The sequence below is a fragment of the Mirounga angustirostris genome, unplaced genomic scaffold, assembly GCF_029215605.1.
Source record: "Mirounga angustirostris isolate CCGP_5_RB_7025 unplaced genomic scaffold, mMirAng1.0.hap1 SCAF_132, whole genome shotgun sequence".
Classification (NCBI taxonomy): Eukaryota; Metazoa; Chordata; class Mammalia; order Carnivora; family Phocidae; genus Mirounga; species Mirounga angustirostris.
Window position 1 is genome coordinate 69,613 of NW_026991840.1, and position 12,832 is coordinate 82,444.

A 12,832-nucleotide genomic window follows, 5' to 3' on the forward strand; every position below is an offset into this window, starting at 1 on the left:
TGGAAAACTATTTTAAAAATCAGAGATGTTGAAAATATGCACATACAAAAATATTCTTCTCATTTTATGATGGCATAATCTTTGAGGAATATATCAATGTGTTCATCCTATGCATTTACTTGACTGAATTTCCCCAGAAATTACTAGTGTGAGTTTTCCACTGGAAAGCAGAAATGGGTAGTTGAAGAATAGATATGTGCTCTAAGCAAATTTATTTTTTTTATTTTAAAGATTTTATTTATTTATTTGACAGAGAGAGATAGAGAGCACAAGCAGGGGGAGTGGCAGGCAGAGGTAGAGGCTGAAACAAGCTCCCTGCTGAGCAGAGAGCCTGATGCCTGACTCCATCCCAGGACCCTAAGATCAAGACCTGAGCTGAAAGCAGATGCTTAATGACTGAGCCACTCAGGCGCCCCTGTAAGTAAATTTAAAGTACATTTTATCACACTTAGTCTTGTGGCTTGAAGATCTGTACCTTCTACACACATTATAGCAAATATTAGAGATAGCACCAACAATAATAACATGATCTCTAGGAGTGCAGGTTCAAGCTAAGAACCTGTTGGGTTATTTATGCTGGCCACCACCCCATACAGCAGATGCTGCCCTCATTTTATACCTATGGAAAGTGTGGCACACAGAGGAAAAGTCAATTTTCAAGGGTCTCAGGGCTCCTCAAAGAGGGCCTCAACATTCAGGTCTGAGGTCTGTCAGGCCTTAGATTGCACACTGGTTTGCAGGATGTTCTCCTGCCCCTAATACAAGAATGAAATAAAAGACTCACTGGGGAAGAGGGTAAAACAGCCAGCAAAACTTTAAAAGTGTAATAACATAGTTATTGCCCACAGTAGAGTGCTAAATGGAAGAGGGGAAAAAAGCAATATAGGAAACTGTTCATATAGTACCATCTCAGTATTATGAAAAAGTAAATTATATTTACAAAAAAAAAATCAGAAAGAAATACTTGTTCAATTATTCAACAAATATATATTGAGAATACACTGCTAAGCATCGTTTTGCTGGTGTGCTGAAAATACAGTTAGCAAAACAAAGCAAAATGAACATAACCCCTACCTTAGGAAGGTTCCATTATGATAATGGCCTTTGAGATGGGGGTCACAAGTTATTCCTGCTTTCCATCTCAGATATTAATTTTTTCACTCTTTTAAATTGTGTATTGTTTTAGGAAGACAAATGAATAAGAAACTTAAATATCTTTTTCAAATAATTTTTACGATGGGGGTAACAGGCTGTTTAAATAATCTGTTTAAAAACTGGTATGTTCAAGTTATGCAATAAGAACCTCATGCTTAAAATCAGTTTTATGAATGAAAAACCTCTAAGGAAATTTATCACGAAGTATTAACAGTCATTGTTGGGTAATGGGACTAAGGATATTATTAGTTTTCTTTATTACACTTTGTCCTCCGAATGTTCTATACTGAGGCTGGGTGACTTCTATAATGAGAGAATACATTTTACCATATGTAAAAGCCAAGTCAATAAAACCCAGGAAAGCTGAGAAAAGATCACAAGACAAATCAAAAAGCATAAATATAAGTTGCTAAGGAACATAGCCAGCCTATCAAAAGAAAAACCAACTTGAAAAGCAAAGGGGTTTTGTCCCAGGGTCTTGAGTTTTCACAAGGGACCTTATTGAAAGGAGGAGGTCCAGCCCAAGGTGCTGCCAAGCCCGCGCAGGCGCAAGAAAGAAGCCTTCGCTTTTTTGCAGAAAAGGCTCTGCGGAGTTTTTTCAAGCACGAAGGGCGGGGGAGAAGCGGGCAGGGTGGCTGCACGGCGCAACATTGCCATCTGCGGGCAAGTGAGACCAAGTGCCCCCAATCCCTAATGAAAATCTATCTTTTTTGTTGATATTCCACGCAGAGCAATGGAGATCGTGGCTAAAGAAGCCAAGGGGGATAGGAGCGAAGACCAGAGAGTGAAAGAGAACCGGCCGAACTCTCCCTGCCGCACCGTCTCCAGCACAAAAGCCTTTTCTATTTTCTCCCACAGAACCATAGCAACAGAGGCAGGAAGTCCCGGAACCAAGCGGAAAAAAAAAAAAAAAAGGAGCCCGAAGGGCGGGGCTGGGCTCCGATTGGTCAGTTCCGGGCCTGCGCGCAGGAGATCAGTGAGGTCGATGCCAGTCCATCTGCCCTGTGCTTTTGGCGGTGTCTTCCCTAATACTGTTGCGAACTGTCCGGTAAGAAACCAGACTGGTGAGGTCCGGGTCCAGTTGCCCGACTTCCCAGCTGCCTCCACCGCCCGACGTGCGGCCCCTGTACCGAGTCCCTGGTTATTTTCCTCCCGCCCAATCCCAGCCTGTAAATAGGGTTGTCCCGGAGGCACACTCGCTCTGCTCTCAGCCCTCATTCCTCTGATTCCTCCGGGCCACTTTAGGGCCCACGAGGGTGACCCAGTCAACTCAGAGCCTCTCCGTTCTCAGGGATGTTCTCCTCCTCCCCTCGGAGCATCCCCCTGCCCTTGGTCATGCTCTGCTCCCCTCCATGCTGTCCCTTTGTAGCACTCCTCTCTGTCATCACCCGCAACGTGATGCCCTGTTCGTTGGGCTCCCTCTTTCTAATGACTCTGCATCCACAGCATTTAACCTCTTGGGGACCTCCAGTCCAGCGACCCCACAGCCTTGAGTTCCACCAGGCTGCTCCTTTCCCAGCTTACCCAGGGCTATAAACTCTCCCCCTCAAACACATGGCTTTTGCTCCATGCTCCCTCATCTCTACTTTCCTGGTACACCCCCAATAGAGGACACACTCTGTGCACCCTCCATACCTGTATCTCCTCTCTCCTCTACCTCTAGTAGCCTTCCACAATCACCAGCACGCACTCTTCTCAGGATATTCAATGATAATTCATTGAGAAAAGAGAAGGGACCAAACAGGAACTCTTACCACTTCCTAGCAACACTGGAAGCAGCACTTGCATTCTCTGCTGCCCCTCTGGAGGCAGTGACCTGAACCCACTTGAGGCCAGGCCCTTCACCTGGATCCCATGCCTATCTCCTGGAGGGTAAGTAGGCCTTTGCAATGATCATTCTTTTGTCTGGAATTGCCATGTTCGCATTTTTTTTCTGGGTCATTTAATTATCTACAAATATGCTCATATTTCTCACCCTTTCTACAAAATGAAGTAAAACATAAAGCCATCTCTGATCTCATATACTTTCAAGGTACTGTCATGTTCCCCTGATGCTCTAAACAGCAAATCTATCTCCACTTGTTCTATAACCATTTTCCTTGCTAACCATTTCAATTGTGCTTCTACCAGCCTGCCCCACAAAAAAACACTGATTTTTTTCAAGGGCACTTGTGACCTTCATATTGCCAAACCCTATGATGATGCTCTCATCCTCAATTTATTGCATCTCTCAAATGCCTTTGGTACATTTGACAATTGCTTCTTTTTTGAAACTGTTCCTCCCTCCCCTCCTCCCTCACTTCCTTTATTTCATTTTTAATTTTTGGATATTTTACAATATAATCTCTGGGTGTTGTTCCTCCAACCCCAGTGGCCACTCTGCTCCTTGTCAGTATGTAGTGCCTACTCCTCCCTTTCCACTGGCTTTTAGTTTTGACAGGGCCCTTCTCATGCTACACTCTCTCCGTGGGTTGTTTCATCCTTTTTGCCAGCAGAAAATAGAGCATGTACACAATGTGAGCTCCCACATTCCTACCTCACGCAGCAACCTGTGCCCAGAGATCCAGATTTGTCTGTCTTTGTTGGATGGCCAGGAGGAAGCATACACTTCACGTGCCCCAAGCATGCCTCTTCGCGTGTTGCATCTTGTTGGTCTCCACCACAGTCCAGCAACAAGTCCTCTAGATCCGACCTTCTGACTATATCCTGTATCCATCCCCTTCTGTGCTTATCTACTGCTACTGTTTTAATATCCAAACAATCCCATCAGCTCTTGCCTCCACGACGATAACTCTGGCCTACTTCTCTGTTCCTCGAACATGCCAAGCTTATTCCCTGGTCAGGACATTGGTCATCATGGTGCTCTTTGCCCGGCAGAGTCCAGCCCCGGATCTTTACATGGTTGGTTCCTTCTCAGCCGTAGGGTTTCTGCTCCATCATTGCCTTCTCAGAGAGGCTCTGCCTGACCACTCTGTGTAAGTAGATTGTTCCTGGCCTAGGACCTGGGCTATTTTCTTCCTAACACTTACCACACTAACTTCTTCATGCATTGGTTCATTGGTTGGTTTGTATTCTCTTGCTCCCAAAATAAGTGTAAATTAGCAGCTTTCATAAGAGTACAAAACACCTATTAAGAGGGGTTCCATTAATGTTGTTGAATGCTGAATAAAAGGTCACCTGAGACCTGTCATTGCTTCCTTGCAGACTGACATGGGGAGAAGGGGACAGCACAGGAGGTTTTACTGGAGAATCTCACTTTAACTCTATAGCTAATCTGCAATACATGTATGCCCACAACTCCTGTAAGTTTTGAGGTGTTTGTGTTAAAGACTCAAAGAATACTGTGCCCTGCCTTGTTTTCCTTCTAAATCATTAAATTAGTTCACTGCTGCTTAAAATAACATAACCATGATAAATGAGAGGGAGAAAGAGAAGATGTTAGCCCATCATAAGGTCACCCAGGGTGGGCAGCAATGATGCCACGACTTCATCTAGTAAGCTCTCTGGCTGCATGGCATCAAGCACATTCCTTAGTTTCCCTGTGCCTTAATTTCTTCATCTGCCCAGAGGGAAGGCAGTCAGGGCATGAGCCCATAGGGTGACCGAGACTGTCTATTCTCAGAACAGGGCAGGCACTGGGAGCTCTCAAAATGAGTTTAATAACATCATTGCTTTTCAGTGAGTGACTGCCAGCTGGAGAACTCAGTAGCCTGAGAAAAGCTGCTGGGGGCCAGAGCGCCCCCGCGTGTCTTGTCTTGATGGGACGAAAATTTTGCCTACCCTCCAAGATGTTCCTGGACTAGTCAGACATGAACACGTACCCAGGCTTGCCCCATAACTCCTGAAAGACATCACAAGCTCTGGGTAAGTTCATCTCTGCTGCCCAACTCTCCTGGATGGTTGCCAGGCGCTGGTGGGAGCAGAGGCCTGAGGAGTGAAGCTCTCTGGGCACTGACATTAAAATTGGTGACACGGCATCTCCTAGGGCCCTTTTAAAACATGGTGTCTGTCTTTGAGCTCTGAGTTTACTTTTACAGATCTTGCCCTGCTGATGATGGCACAAGCAGTCACGTTTGGTAATCCCTTCCATTTTATGTTTCTTTATCAGTTAGCCAATCTCTTTAAAAAAAAAAAAAAAGCAAGCAAATCCTACAGCTTTCCCTTTGGGATCTGGACATACTGTGGGGAGCCTCGTCAGCATGAAGGTCAAGCAAAAGAAGAATGTTCTGTCCCCGCCTCAGAGGCGTAGAAGACACACACAGGAGGTGGCAGATGGAGGGAAGGCTCTCAAGGCTCAGTCTCCCCTCTATGGGAGGGGACAAGCGAGCTACAGCAGAGAAGCGGAGGACAGCATTTTGCCCCCATTCACGTTTGGGACTCAGAGGAGTCCGTTCACTTTGCGGGATGACCCAGCAGCCTCCGTGGGCAGAGGGATGGCTGAGGTTAGGAACTTAGCTTTCTGGAGCTGATCTTGGCTCCTGCTGTGCTATGGGCCAGACCCCAGAGGCTGCATTCCCTGAGGGGGAAATGTGGAAAGTGGCTGAGTCCACAGCCAGGGGTTGGGGAAGGAAGCCTAAGTAGGCGAGGGACTAGGTGACCCTGCAGCTGAGCCTTGGGGCGACAGCCCCGCCCAGAGTGGGGATGGAGGCTGAGACCAAAATTCAGAGGGGTCTACAGATGCCAGCAAAGGTGAGCTGAGGCTGGCTCAGCCAGGCAGCACCAGGTCCTGACCAAGAGGAGAGAGAGGAAAATGCAAGTTTCACCAGCCACATGCATGGGTGGTGCAGGTCAGCCTCACCAGCTGGACCCGGGAGACAAGAGTCCTCCTCCCCTCAGAGACCAGGGAGCATTCGGTGAGCACCATAAGAATTTCATAGACACCCCTCTTCCAGCATCACCCAGGAGACTTGTAAACTATACATACCCCTTCCCCATCTTGGAAAGAAGAAGAGAAGTGAAGTGGAAATCTGAGAAACTGAGCATTTTCACCAAAACAGACTGAATATTTATTCAAATGAACCATTCACATGATAGTGAGAACAAAAGACCCCAGTACTTAGCAACAGCTAATAGGCAAGATGGGAGAGAAAGTAAAATTTTAATCAGGCCAAATGACCATGAGTAAAAAAAACAGTCAGCACAGGCTGAGGGGACAAGCTTGCACAAAATTTAGCAAATTTCACAAAATGACACCTGCAACACATTCTGCCATGCTTTTCAGTGACTGCCACATCCTGAAACTGCTACCAGAAATAGTTGTATCCTGCTTGTCTCTCTGCTCCTGAAGTTTGCAGTTTGGGACCTGAATCTGACCATTCTCAGTTTCAATAAAAGGCACAGAACTTGCTGTTTTTGCCTATTTAATCCTGAGCCTAAACCTTCCCTTTTGGAGCCTACTTTCCATTTATAGCCAAAGGCTGGGTCTTTCTGTCTTGCAAACTGCATGGCAATAAAGCTTTTCCTTGACTCTGACTAAATCCTTGCATTCCAGGATTTTTGTTGTTGTTGACAATAGCATCTGATTACACATATCAGATTAGACACAAATTGTGTGGTTTTTTGCCCCTTACTGTCAAGTCCGGAGCATAGGCATTCATGATGAAGATCACATCAATCTGGGAGAATAAATCAACCAAAATGCCCATGCAGTCTAAAGAGCACAAGTGATCTCACCATATTATCCTCACCAGCTCTTCTGCTGTCCACCCTCCAATGAGTCCATGTTAGAGGAGATTGGAGCATCTTTGCATTGTCCTCTTCTTTAACCTAGAACATTTTACATACCATAAATAGACCCTCAAAACAGAGTACAGAAGAAAGGAAGAGTGAACCAGACATACACACACACAGGGTGGAGTCACTGAGGTGAGCAGGTCCTTCTCCAGTCTGTCAGCCTCCACAACTGATAGCAGGTTCCATTCTCCTTTAACAACACAGGCCCCATTTTTCAGGGACTGAGCCATGGAGCTTGGCTTGTAACACCGTGGACTGCTGGAGAAAATTACAGAACCACATTTACAGCCACTATGCTTTCATAGTCTTCCTCTCCTGGGGCTTCAATGCTGTACAAAATGCTTTCTTTGGGACTCTGGTCCCTCCCCCAGTCCTTTCTGAAGACATCCCAAGATTACATCTCTCTCTTTGCATCCTTTACCACACATCTATCCCTTCCCTGCTAGCCAAAGCACATTCCCATTCTCAGGGGAGATCCTAGCAGGCAGGGAGAGGGAGGGAGAAGGGCCTGTGCGCTGGAAGGGGATGTGGGATTCTGTTGTCATGGAAACATTCTTCTGCGCATTCTCACTGGGTCACTCAGCTCAGGCATCAGCCCAGCTGAAGATCCAGGACAAATGAGAAAGCACTTCTCTACATCTTGCTCCCTTTCTGTGGCCAGAGGTTGAGATAAAAAACTGAAGTTGATTGCCAGGGCAACTGAAGCTTAATCCATCTGACTCAAGAGAAAAAGAAACAAACAAAGGAGTGGAAACTAAGACACTGGATGTATTGTGGGAGGCCACCTACAGACATGGAATTGTTACTCAATAAATGTGCTTGTCACAAGGGTCCTGTGCATGCACAGACACATGCACATGTGTGTTCTGAAAAGCTCCTTTCAGCCCAGAGCAGCACAGTGACTGCAGCATAAAGTATCTGAGTAAGAGACAGGGAATGAAGTAATAAGATAGGAATGTAGGCAGAAACCAGATCATGAAAAGCAGGGAGGGATAGCTTATATTTTTAAAATTATTACCTACATGTTTTTTTGAGACTTATTTTGACATTTGCATTTCATTTAGATCCATTTGTACAACTACTAATTTAGGAAAAAAACTCTATGTTAAGTACTTTCACCTGAAAGAATATGCAGCCATATTTTTTAAAAAATAATCATAACAGTACATTCCCAAAACTGTGATAATGTTATCTTATAAAACAGCTCTGCAGTTCAACAGATGCTGAAATAACATCTCTTGAACACCATAGTGGGAGATTGGTTGAACAAGTTCCTTTAAATTTCTAGCAACGTAAGAACAAAAAAGCGTTGACAGATCCTCTTTCTAGGACTGGAAATTTACTGAGTGGCAAACCAAGTGCATAAATATATGGAGGTACAGTGATAAAGTACAGGAGGAGGCTTATCCTGCGTATGCAAAATTGACCCTCAAATTGTACTTTTTTCACAAAGTTTTAGATGTTGCTCTTCCTGGCTTTGTGATGTATATTGAGTTAAGCATTGCTCAAATGGTCTTGTAGCACTATATCATTTGTGTATATTCTAGTACTTTGATGTTGGTCATTGGGGGATAATCTCAAAAATCCAGCCGCTGAAAAGATGCATTCAATGTACAGATGCATCTGAAAACATTTGTTTATGAGTTGGTGATAAATATGTTACAGAATGCCAAAAGAGGCAATCAGTCCAAGAGGAGACCACAGAGGACCAGAGTTCTGACACAGGAAGAAGATTCCTTAAGTGAGGCCCTTGCCCTACCTCACAGGATGGTGCTAAAGCTGTCTAATGGGGTCTGGGCTATAGTTCATGGCCTACTGAAGCTCTACAAACATATGTCTTGGATGGATGGTTGGATGGATGGGCTGAGACAAGTTTGTGAAGTTTCTGTGGGGATCACTTTGCTGATACAAGAGTCTGTGCAGTTTAAACAATAAAAAAGTCTTAGATCTTTCAGTGCATGCTTTTTGATGGTGACAACTATTCAGGGACAATAGGTTCAGATAGGATTAAGAGCCCTATCTTCTGTCAGTGCTGACATTACAGAGGCATCTATAACATGATAGACATGCAATACAGTTAAGTGGTCATACCTATGGGCATTGGAATCGGACAGACCTGGGTTTCACCATTTCTAATCCTCAGAATCACTGCTGTAAAGTGAGGATTATATTAGTATTATATTAATTATGAGATTATATTAGTACCTACCTCATAGTGTTGTTGTGAAATTAAATAAATCAAGGTGTTAGTGTTCCCAGCCTGCAATATATATCCAGTAATGTTAGTTTCTCATTACTGTTGCCAGTGTTAATATTTATGTTGTCTTAGAAGACCAAGGATCTGTATCTACTAAAATAGGTAGAGGTCATAATGGTCACATTACCATGTCCACTACATCTACAGAGATTAGCATTGTAGCATGTGGGAATGACTGTTGGGAGATTCAGCTGTAGCTTCAGGTCACTTTCAAAGGCTGAGGTTCTGTGCTATTGAATATGGTGCAAACATACAAATATGCCAACAAAGATGTGGAAGACTGGGGGTGGGGGTGAGGGAGGGTGATCCATTCAGTTACACCTGAGGAATGTCACACTTACCCATCTCCTTGTGCCCCCGCTTCAGTCCATGGTAAACTCTGCCACCTCCTTCTGTAAGTCCTTCATGTCCACTTCATCCAAACCTGGTCCTTCTCACTCCTCTGAGCTCCTGGCAACCTGAACCACTCAGGGGATCCACTAAGTGCCTTTTAACACATCCATGGGTATCATATTTCTCTCTTGATTAAATGCTCATTCCCTAGGACAGGGGCTGTCTCTGCAATTCTCCTCATAAGCCATCACAACAGCCAGAAAAGCATAGAATGGGAAGTGGCAAGGGGGGAGGATTAAGAACTGTGATTGGTAGAATGATCAACCAGTTGTTGGATTGGCCTTTAACTGGCTGTTGTCCTGACATGTAGCTAACCAGTAAAGATCAGGAGCAGCAGATTATGTGGGAAACACACATTCAGACAAGGTCTTGAATCTTAGCTCCACCATATTACTTCTTGTGTGACATTCATAGGGCTATTCTTTTATAGTCATATAAAAGAAAAAACAGTGCATGTTTTTATGCAAAAAATGAATTATTTCCCTGCCCTACAACATTTTTTGTCAATGTTATCAGCAGTAGATAATGTAAATTATCACACATTGGGGATTCTCATTGAATGAGACTACGTGCAGCTGTGATGTCATCATTTTGGACTCATTTTTACCGTCTTGAGAGGAGAGAAAGGGAGAGAGGGAGAGAGGGTGGGGGACAGATAGAGAGAGGAAGAGAAAAAGAAACTAAACTCCAAAACTCCAAAATGGAATTTCCAAGAGAAATTCCATTTTCACAGGAAGGAAAATAGCCTATTAAGTAAGAAAACACATTTTTTTGCTCCTCTTTTATATGAGGGAATCAGATCTCACAAGGAAATTTTTACTCTCAGACTCTGGCAAGATCACAACAGCAGATTCCAGTCCACATTACCTTATATATTTCATTGTTATTTCTAGAGCTAATGTAATAGCCATTGTTATTTACTAGAACCTAGTTATGGAGACTGCAGGAGAAAGGATAATTATTTAGCATGGAAAAAACTGTCCCATTAGGATAATGTTATGATGGGTTGGGTAGCTGTCAGAGGACTCTACAGGCTGCATCATAAAGAAAAAAAAAAAAAAGATACACAACTATAGGCCAACGTTCTTACACATGCTCTAATTCCTCTGCAGCCAGTGTGAAAATGCTATTCATACCATCCCACAAGGGAGCACCCAGGCACAAGGGCTGGAATCTGAAGAATCTCAACTACGAGCAAGAGCACCAAATGCCTATGTTCACCACTGTGGGGAGGAACCTCTGATTTTGACTGCAGGAAGATTGTACCACCTGTCTGCTTCTGAAAATACTTCTATCCTATGCCTAGTTTTAGGTTTGGTTTAGTCATTCACTCAGGAAATATCTTCTTGCCACCTTTCAAACATTGCTTATAATTTCTTATCTTCAGGAGAAACTTCCTTATTTTTTAGGATGCTTATTCATTAATTAATTTTTAAACTTTGACATTTCACCATTTTATTAAAGATTTTGTTGCATTTATTTTTACAACTAACTCCTTTTAGTCTGAGATAGCAGCTATAGAAAACAGCAAGCAGTTTAAAGTTCAATATTAAATGTTGGCCTGATAATGAAATCGCCTTTAACTATTACATTTTACCTTATGCTTTTTTTTTAAAGGTTTTATTTATTTATTTGAGAGAGAGAGAATGAGAGAGAGAGAGCACATGAGAGGGGGGAGGGTCAGAGGGAGAAGCAGACCCCCTGCTGAGCAAGGAGCCCGACATGGGACTCGATCCCGGGACTCCAGGATCATGACCTGAGCCGAAGGCAGTCGCTTAACCAACTGAGCCACCCGGGCGCCCACATTTTACCTTATTCTTATGCCAGCTTCTGACTGAATATTTTCTCTGTATATATTTATCCACAAGAATAAACTTAATTCATTAGCTCTTGGAAGTTTAAAACGTAAAGGTAAAGGAGGAATATTTATCATCAACACCCCACATCCTGCCTCCCCTCCTGAAATGTGGGAGAAATGTCCCTGCTCCATGGAAATCCCACCCCTCCACTGGAGCTTAGCTTCCCTCTCCTCTTTGCTTCCTCAAGAACAGCACTCTAGCAGTTCTCCTTTCCCCAGTATCTTTGGTTTCTTCCTCACTACCGAATTATTTCCAGTTGCCTAAACTTGGCAACTCCTTGCCTTGGGTTTCCTCATCTTCTTCAACCTCAAATTGTTCCTTGGAAATAAGTTTTTTCTTTCAAGACAAGTCTCCAAAGGCAAGGGAAACAAAAGCAAAAATGAACTATTGGGACTTCATCATGATAAAAAGCTTCTGCACAGCAAAGGAAACAATCAACAAAACTATAAGGCAACCTACAAAATGGGAGAAGATATTTGCAAATGACATATCTGATAAAGGTATGGTATCCAAGATCTATAAAGAACTTCTCAAACTCAACACCCAAAAAACAAATAATCAAGTCAAAATATGGGCAGAAGATAGGAACAGACACGTCTCCAAAGAAGACATACAAATGGCTAACAGACACATGAAAAAATATCCAACATCATTAGCCATCAGGGAAATTCAAATCAAAACAACATTGTTACACCAGTCAGAATGGCAAACATTAACAAGGCAGGAAACAACAAATGTTGTCGTGGATGTGGAGAAAGGGAAACCTTCTTACACTGTTGGTGAGAATGCAAGCTGGTACAGCCACTCTAGAAAACAATATGGAGATTTCTCAGGAAGTTAAAAATAGTTACCCTATGACCCAGCAATGCACTACTAGGTCCCCAAAGATACAGATGTAGTGAAAAGAAGGGCCACATGCACCCCAATGTTCAAAGCAGCAATGTCCACAATAGCTAAACTATGGAAGGGGCTGAGATGTCCTTCAACAGATGAATGGATAAAGAAGATGTGGTTCATATATACAATGGAATATTACTCAGCCATCAGAAAGGATGAATACCCACCATTTGCATTGACATGGCTGGAACTGGAAGGGATTATGCTAAGTGAAATAAATCAAGCAGAGAAAGACAATTATCATATGGTTTCACTCATATGTGGAACATAAGGAATAGCATGGAGGACATTAGGAGAAGGGAGAGAAAACTGAAAGGGGGGGGAAGGTCAGAGGGGGAGACAAACCATGAGAGACTATGGACTCCAGGAAACAAACAGGATTTCAGAGGGCAGAGGGGTGGGGGGAAGGCTTAGCCCAGTGATGGGTATTAAGGAGGGCACGTATTGCAATAAGCACCGGGTGTTATATGCAAATGATCATGGAACACTACATCAAAAACTAATGAAGTACTGTATGGTGACTAATGTAACATAATAA

General features: G+C 43.5%; 1 long non-coding RNA gene across 2 annotated transcripts; it reads left to right on the forward strand.

The window, feature by feature from the left end:
• The first annotated feature begins 2,110 nt into the window (after window positions 1-2,110).
• On the forward strand, window positions 2,111-12,626 carry LOC123856168 (uncharacterized). Of its 2 annotated transcripts, none has more exons than XR_010409002.1 (4): window positions 2,111-2,203; window positions 2,920-3,027; window positions 4,835-5,019; window positions 10,651-12,626. It is a non-coding gene; the product is annotated as an uncharacterized LOC123856168 (long non-coding RNA). The 2 variants fall into 2 exon arrangements; XR_010409003.1 differs by having other exon boundaries at window positions 2,140-2,203; window positions 2,855-3,027.
• Window positions 12,627-12,832: the final 206 nt, after the last annotated feature.